General features: G+C 39.1%; 1 protein-coding gene across 1 annotated transcript in view; it reads left to right on the plus strand.

The window, feature by feature from the left end:
- The first annotated feature begins 495 nt into the window (after positions 1 to 495).
- Positions 496 to 8971, plus strand: part of LOC115214918 (high affinity copper uptake protein 1) — a 165750-nt gene continuing 157274 nt past the window's right edge. Inside the window, exon 1 of the mRNA XM_036505341.1 lies at positions 496 to 619. The gene's annotated coding sequence lies outside the window, so the exon portion shown is untranslated. The remainder of the gene's footprint in view (positions 620 to 8971) is intronic.

Raw genomic sequence — 8971 nt, forward strand, 5'->3', positions numbered from 1 at the left:
CACAAGGGGCTAAACACAGAGGGGACAAACAAGGACAGACAAACGGATTAAGTCGATTACATCGACCCCAGTGCGTAACTAGTACTTAATTTATCGCCCCCGAAAGGATGAAAGGCAAAGTCGACCTCGGCGGAATTTGAACTCAGAACGTAACGGCGGACGGAATACCACAAAGCATTTCGCCCGGCCTGCTAACGTTTCTGCCAATAACCAACTGTGAGTCTTTCCAAGTAAATTTTTGTTTTTACCTGTCATAAATGTCAGACTGTTTACCTTGTCATGTTAACGTGAAAACATTTCAACTCAAGCCACGAAAATATCAAACAATGTCATTCAGGTATTCGTGTTTATTGTAAATATGTATTTGTGTCAAATAACAAAAATACCGATTGCCATTTTACTCACCAAAGCTTATTCACTCGGCGCTACTGTTTGCCCTGGTAGTAGCAGTGAACAACAACAAATTCTATTATAACAACTTACAGAAAGTTGTGCGGCGTTGTTCAGAAGGGAAAAAGTTGTTTTGGCTAAGGAACCATCGCGATTCTGATTGTAGGTCACTAACCACCGATCCTTCAGCAAGTTTTTCATCATACAATCTACTCTCCAGCCCTGCAAGGTAAATAAAAAACTCCAGATATTTTATTTAAATACCCATCAACGTAATTGTGTTAGAACTGTAATAATTAACACTTTTTAGTACGATAAGAGGATCTCGACGCGATTACTCGATATGCTAGAAACAACAGCCCCAAATTCCTCAAATCATCCCCATCTGGCTTATTAAAGGCATTAGAGTGTAATAAGTTCTTAGACACCGCTAAAAAGACAGGTTAGTCACGACCGGAATTCTTCTAAATATAAATCTGGACGACAAGGTCCGACAAGGTCCGACAAGGTCCGACAAGGTCCGACAAGGTGTTAAACACCATCTTTTGACGGCTTGTACTTATTTGATCTCGGATAAAATCTTCCGTGAAAGTTTTCCATGAATCCATAGGGTTCGTATCCACCTCTTATTTTCAGAGACCCTAGACATGAGCTAAATTCTGTTTGATACGAAATCCATGTTTAAAATCTGCTCCCAATTTCAAGGAGCAATCCGTTTATTAGGTCATATATGCTGGAATTTCTACCAGCATTGTCGGATTTAAGGTACTGAGAGTGTTGTCGGTATAGTGGTAGCAGTAGTAGTAGTAGTGTAGTAGTAGTAGTAGTAGCAGTAGTGGTGGTGGTGGTGGTGGTTGTGGTAGTAGTAGTAGTAGTAGTAGTAGTAGTAGTGGTAGTGGTGGTGGTGGTAGTGGTGGTTGTGGTGGTGGTGGTGGCAGAGACGTTAGCGCGCCGGGCGAAATGCTTAGCGGTATTTCGTCTGCCGTTACGTTGTGAGTTCAAATTCCGCCGAGGTCGACTTTGCCTTTCATCCTTTCGGGGTCGATAAATTAAGCACCAGTTACGCACTGGGGTCGATGTAATCGACTTAATACCTATGTCTGTCCTTGTTTGTCCCCTCTATGTTTATCCCCACGTGGGTAATAAAGAAATAGGTAGTAGTAGTAGCAGCAGTAGTGGTAGTTGTGATGGTGGTCGTAGTAGTAGTAGTAGCAGCAGTAGTAGTGGTAGTGGTGGTGGTGGTTGTGGTGGTGGTTGTGGTGGTGGTAGTAGTAGTGGTGGTGGTGGTGGTGGTGGTGGTAGTAGTAGTAGTAGTAGTAGTAGTAGCAGCAGTGGTAGTGGTAGTGGTGGTGGTGGTGGTGATGGTAGTAGTAGTAGTAGTAGTAGTAGTAGTAGTAGTAGTAGTAGCAGTAGCGGTAGCAGTAGTAGCAGCAGTAGTAGTAGTAGCAGAAGCGGCAGTAGCAGCAGCAGCAGCAGTAGTAGTAGTAGTAGTAGTAGTAGTAGTAGTAGTAGCAGTACTAGTAGTAGTAGTAGTAGTTAAACTCCAAAAGTCAATCCTGATCAAGCAGGTCTACAATCAAAAGTGTTCCGAGCGAGCAGACTTGGGATCACATCGTCTTTTATTGTATCTGAGACGATCGGATGTGATTTGAAGGATATGTCCGGTTGCTATTTCTAGCAGATTATAACGGGCATAAGACCCTGCCTTGCAGGTTTTACGTCAGGGCTGTTTGAATCCAGTATCGTAAAGCTAACGAGATATATGTCATTTATACCTATTTCTTTACTACCCACAAGGGGCTAAACACAGAGGGAACAAACAAAGACAGACAAACGGAATAAGTCGATTACATCGACCCCAGTGCGTAACTGGTACTTATTTAATCGGCCCCGAAAGGATGAAAGGCAAAGTCGACCTCGGCGGAATTTGAACTCAGAACGTAACGGCAGACGAAATACCTATTTCTATTTCTTTACTACCCACAAGGGGCTAAACACAGAGAGGACAAACAAAGACAGACAAACGGATTAAGTCGATTACATCAACCCCGGTGCGTAACTGGTACTTATTTAATCGGCCCCGAAAGGATGAAAGGCAAAGTCGACCTCGGCGGAATTTGAACTCAGAACGTAACGGCAGACGAAATACCGCTAAGCATTTCGCCCGGCGCGCCAACGATTCTGCCAGCTCGCCGCCTTATCGAGATATATGTCATTTATACCACGCTCCTTTTGTCTACACCTCCTTATAAAATTTTCTTCAATCACATGTTGACGACTAGTGATGGTTAATTGTCTCCGACAGCATCACATTACTGTAGATATGATAAAAACTAAATAGTTTCACTCTATGGACCAACTCCCTGCCCACAAAGCAAATACCAGCTTAATAATAGCAAAATGTTTTCACTAATTTCTTTATTATTTTCAAAATGAATTAAAACAAAAGATGTACACTTCAACAGGAATATGATAACAAAAGGCTTAAATATTGCGGTAAAGTAGCAAAACTGTTCTGATTTCAAGCCCCGCCGAATATTTGTATTTGGGTCGTCACTGATAAAATGTAATTTGGGTTTTCATCGATAAAATAAATTTTCTGAGCAGTCCGATGAATTGGCGGAATTTATAGTGCGGTGGATGAAATGCTGTTCTGTGTTTGTTCTGGCTCTTTACGTTGTAGCAAAATTGTCTGAATCTAGCCAAGAAGATGGTGTCTTTATATAAACACATCCGAGGGGAAGCAACGGTAGATTGTTTTTGTATTCGCTCATAGAAAGTCCATGGCAAGGACACACGGCCGGCCCTAGGGTTGCTGGCGCTCCGGGTAAGCTGAACTTCGGCGCCCTTACAAGTATAATTTTTTAAAACTTTCACAAGGAGAATAACTGAAAATGTAGACTAAGAAGCACATGGCGCCCTGAGCGAGAAATTTTTTTCCCCACGAGAGTTCCGGACCCCAGTTATGAACCCATTTGCATGCAGCCAATCAGAGCTCAACGATCAAACTAATTTATGAGTGCATAATAAGTGATGGGCGATAAGATAAGGTCACTTGGGTAAGGAATGACCATGCTTGTTTTCACTTTTAATAATGCTTGTTGTTCTTGTTCTTGTTTCAACCATGGCTGCATCTGCGTAGTTATTTGTGTTGTTGTTTACTTTGTTGCTAGCACATCACCCTCTACCCACATTTTTCCCATCCACATCTTTACCAAATGGGGCCCTAACAAAATCCGATAATAGGTATAGATGTAAATCTATCTAATTACTTGTCTTCTTCTAAAATCAGGCATAACATGGGCGATCGGTCGACTTACAACACCGTTCTTGAATGCCAACCTCTGTTAACTTGACAACAAGGTCAAAGTGAGCTATGATTGGCTGTATGCAAATGAGTTCATTACTGGGGTTCGGAACTATCGTGGGAAAAAAAATTCGAGCCCCGGGTGAGTGTCCGAGTTGCTGGTACCTTGAGCCGGCCCTGCAAGGACATAACACAAGTAAAGGAAACCACCAGCGATTGTTCGTGACAGGATATTAGACGAAGAAAAAAAAAACAAAAAAAAAGAAACAAAATCAGCCAGTGACTAATATTGTTTTAATGCGAACATCAACTTAGAACATGTTTCGGTCTTAATCTGACCTTATCAGCGAAGTATAACCCTCGTGGTGCTGACTGAAGTAGTAACGAAATACAATCATCTAGAATGTATAAATATATCCTCCCTGCACATTTATTTCTATTTTGCGTTTTACTGCTCCGTGCATTAAACTTATTAACACCAAACACTTAACTATTACTCTCTTCTGTCGATGGCGTGACTGGATAAAATATTTTCTGAACATTCTCTAAATTATTTCATTTCTAAACATTGTATTATTTTTCATCATCGCCAACTGTTAACAATCTTGTATATTTATTTAGCGATTCGCTCGTCATTGCTTCGTCATGTACATCGGAGACTCTGCTTCACCAATGACGTCAGAATAACATCAAAACTAATCCGAAGTTGTCTCCCGTGTATTTGCCGAAAAATTGAAGCATTATTACTCGTTTGCTAACATCGTTATAACCTCAACGTCTATTCATGTCTTGCTACCATTTTAATACTGAAAAGTATGAAGTAGGTTAGCACTAACTTACCTTTTATAAGTAATTAGTAGTTTAACAAAGGCTTAGAGGCTATGACGAAAAATGTTTTCTCCAGCTACTCACATACTCGCCCAATCAACAACAATAAGAACAACAACAACAACAATAGCAAAAAAAGGTTTTATAAAGATTAAACACGTGCATAATACTGCCCTGTCATCATTATCTTGTATTTCGAGGTTTAAGAGCAGATTATGTTTTGTTATTCGATGCTGTCGGTCGTCATAGGCGCCTTAGGGCGTGCGGTAGTTTGGATTGTTCAGCTTCGCTGTGTGTGTGTGTGTGTGTGTGTGTTGTGTGTGTGTGTGTGTGTGTGTGTGTGTGTGTCTCTGTGTGCGTGTGTGTGCGATGTTGTCATGTTTTCTACAGTTTCATGCGAGCCTCGAACTAAACTGCTATCTACACCCCCCGAGCCCTGGAGGTGTGTACGGTATTGTCTTTCGCGAGTGTAGAATTATGTTTATATAGAGCAGATTAACTGGGAGGATCTTTCTGACCATTGTCTTTAGACGACTTCCAGAATTCTCCGCTTCTGTCTCAGCTGCCAAGAAGAAGAGGGATATTGTTGGTTCGGGACAAACTTCAAAGGTAGAGCAGAATCGTCACTCTAGACTGACCAAGTGCACAGAGCAACGATCCCTTTCTGGGCGCATTCATTCAATGACCGAGTATTGTGGACTTATGAAACGATGTCATTGTCACCTGCCAGACGGATGGATTTGGCTGTCAGCCGTGACCAGTGTGAAGATCTCTCCGCCATCTTTCTGTGATCGGGAAGAGCAGGTAGTTTGTTCTCAGTGGTGAAAGAGCCTTTGTAGTAAATAAAATAGAAAGATTTTGGACTGAGACTTTCCTCTTTGCTCAAGGCTCCAATCAGTTTCTTCAAATTCTTCATGCTGCTCATATTATCAAATATGTCTACTACTACATCAGCACGGTAGAGATAAGAATTCTTATTTTCACACCATTATTTAATGACCAATGAAAGGGTTTACCTCCTAATTTTGGATTTACAATCTGTTCAGTAACAAAGCATTTTTTCTACTTTGAAAATTGTTTGAATATCCCCTTTTACAAAATGAACAATTCTTCATTTATGAGTATGTATTAAGTTGTGGACCCTTATCTTGATCGATCTCTGTCTCACTGTGGCTAATGAAAATGTTACCCCAATTTTTTTCCACAGAGGTCTAGGCCCCAAAAGGAATAGCAATATCTTCAAGAAAGTACTTAAGCGGATACCAGAAACGCCAACTCAATGAAAAACATTATAACGAAATTTCTAAATGTCAAAAAGTATCAAACTATTTTACAATATCAAGTAGAAGTTTATCATCACCTGTAACTGAAACAAGCCATGCAGGCCCCAGTGAAGTCAATGATAGAGCATAAACCATGAGTGCTCTGTTTAGCAATAATCGACCTACTGTTGACACTTTTGGTGAAGATGATGATTACGGTGGTCAAGAACTTCTAGAAAAGAGAGAACAGAAACAGGAAGGAAATTTGGTGATTTCAGAGAATACAGTGACCTGACAAACTGGCCCGTAACAATTGATAATGATTTCATACAAAACTGTTTCATGCAAGACATCATTTTTTTTTCAAAATGAAAAAAAAACAGATAATGTATATACTGAATCCAACAAGATTTAGAAACTGCAAAATTGAAGTTTCTCAAACAAATACTTTGAAAAATTGAAAAAATGGTCAAACTGTGATGAGATCCTGGTTAGTTTACTCAAAGAGTAAACTCTTTTCTAAATGCCAAATATCATTTACAACGGGTGGGTTTTCTGATTGGATAAATATACTCAGAACTCTAGAAAATCATGAAGACAGCGTGGAACATGACAGGGGATGTTGAGCTGGCTAACATGAGAGTCAAATAAAAACATTGTGGATCAACCTTGAGGAACAGTTGGGGAAAAAAACATGCAGCACTATTTTGAAGTACTTAAAAAGTGAAAGAGGTTTAGCATTTAGAGGTCATGAGGAAAAGTGGGGCTCCCCAAATAATGGAAATTTCATGGGGGCCATTGAGCTTATCGCGGAATTTGACCTATTTTTACATGAACATTTAGAGAAATGTAAAAATGAAAAGGTAAATATTACTTACCTATCCAAATCAATGTATGAAGAATTGATAGAAATCACGGGAAAACATATGAAAGATGAAATGGTGAATCAGATCAACAAACTAGACATCAAATACTACTCAATTATTGTTGACTCTACACCTGACATGATACATGGTGACCAGCTGGTAATTGTGGTTCGATACTGTTATAATGGAAAGCCCTGTGAGAGATTTTTTTTTTAGCATTTTTGCCAATTGAAAAACATTCACCCACGTCCTTGTTCAACAAAATAATTTCTGGGGGAGCAAAAGCTTTCACTTGAAAATATCCATGGTCAGTCATTCGATAATGCTTCCAACATGAAGGGATCAGAGAAAGCGCTGCAAGCACTTCTTAAGAAGATTGACAGGTTTGCAGATTATGTACCACGTGCAAGCCATTCACTCAACCTTGTTTGGTTAAAGGAAGTGTCTACTGTACCTGAAGTTGTTGACTATTTTGGCATCTGCAGCAGCTGTATGTTTTCTTTTCTGAATCTCCTCAAAGATGGGGGATTTTGAACACACAGGGCAATCTAGCCTTTTCTCTAAAGAGCCTAAGTGTAACTAGATGGTTTGTACACTATGTGTCTACCATTCTTTCGAGGTTCTCCGGTGCTGCCTGGATGATTATTTCCAGGGTCTGCCCATGCCAATTCTTCGGTGGCGTTCTCGTTACTCGGAGGAACTCTATCTTCTCTTCAACATCCAACAATATTGCAGCCACCAGCCAGGCGACATCTACCTCCGGGGGGAATCTTTTCCACCCTTACCCTGGAATCACGTCTTCCAAGGTAAGTAAGCAGAAGTATTACCTCGACTGTTTTCAGGGAGGCTACTGAATGCTGCCTGACATTCTTCTGGGATGCAAATCGCACCTCCAACGTAGCGTAGTTTCTCCTTCTGGCAATATGACATCCTGCCAGTTGGATCTCAAAGTCTTCTCTACTTGCATTTTTGTTACTATCTACATTTTCTTTACCTCCAGATTATACGTTCTGTATATTACTGTCTTTGTGTGTCCCTTGCAACTTCACTAGAAGGGGCCACTTTTACCGCGGGCCCTTCTCTTCGCAGGATTTCCTTGTACTTTTTTAAGCCTGCCTTCTTAAAATAAATTTTTTCGGTTTTTTCCTCAGCCGCAACTGCAAAATTCATTTTATTCCATCTTCATTTTTGCTGGTCTGCAATAACCAAACTTCTCAGTAATTCTTCTTCAGACGTAACGACGTCTGAAGAATTCATATCTTCATACATCACGAAAACGCAAGTAATGCGCCTCCCCCTTCAAACAAGGGGGACAGCGTTAACAAGACTGCTGTAAGGCAGCAAAAGCAAGTGTCTCAAGACAACAGTTAATAACAGATATAATCCAGCATTCCTTTCGAACGACGCACAAACAAAATTCGCGACCAACTCGGTCAGAGATGATTGGAACAACGGTGAAAAAAATATCAATGCTAATTTATTGATGCATTTGGCAAAACTATATCTTTATGATCAAACAATTGCAAAAAAAAATGTTTAAAAACTTCAAGACTCTGCAAAAATCCAGTACAAATACTTCATGGTTCAAAACGTTGCTTACTTTTTACTCAACCTGATATATATATATATATATATATATATTATATATATATATAATATATATATATATATATATATATATATATATATATATGTATATATATAGGGAAAAAAAGTCAAGGTAGAAAATGTTAAAATAATTTTACAAAAAACATTTCAGTACCGCTTCCAGTCATTAAGACTTTTTCAACTGTAACAATTAAACAATTAAATTTAGAAAAATTAAAAGAAATTTTTTTTTAAAGAATATTTGTATAGTGTTCAAATACAAGTGGTATTTTCCTTTGTTTCTGCCTGTCTCTGTCTCTCTTGTTTACTCTTGTAGGTTCGAGGTCCTTGTACCAAGAATTCACAAGGACCTCGAACCCACAAGAGTAAACAAGAGAGACAGAGACAGGCAGAAACAAAGGAAAATGCCACTTGTATTTGAACACTATACAAATATTCTTTTAAAAAACTTTTCTTTTAATTTTTCTAAATTTAATTGTTTAATTGTTACAGTTGAAAAAGTCTCAATGACTGGAAGCGGTATTGAAATGTTTTTTGTAAAATTATTTTAACATTTTCTACCTTGACTTTTTTTCCATATATATCAACTCGTGTGTTCCTTTTTATCCTTATACATATATATATATATATACATACACACACATACACACACACACACACACACACACACACACACACACACACACACACACACATATATATATATATAT

This window comes from Octopus sinensis, linkage group LG8 (genome assembly GCF_006345805.1).
Source record: "Octopus sinensis linkage group LG8, ASM634580v1, whole genome shotgun sequence".
NCBI classification, from domain to species: domain Eukaryota; kingdom Metazoa; phylum Mollusca; class Cephalopoda; order Octopoda; family Octopodidae; genus Octopus; species Octopus sinensis.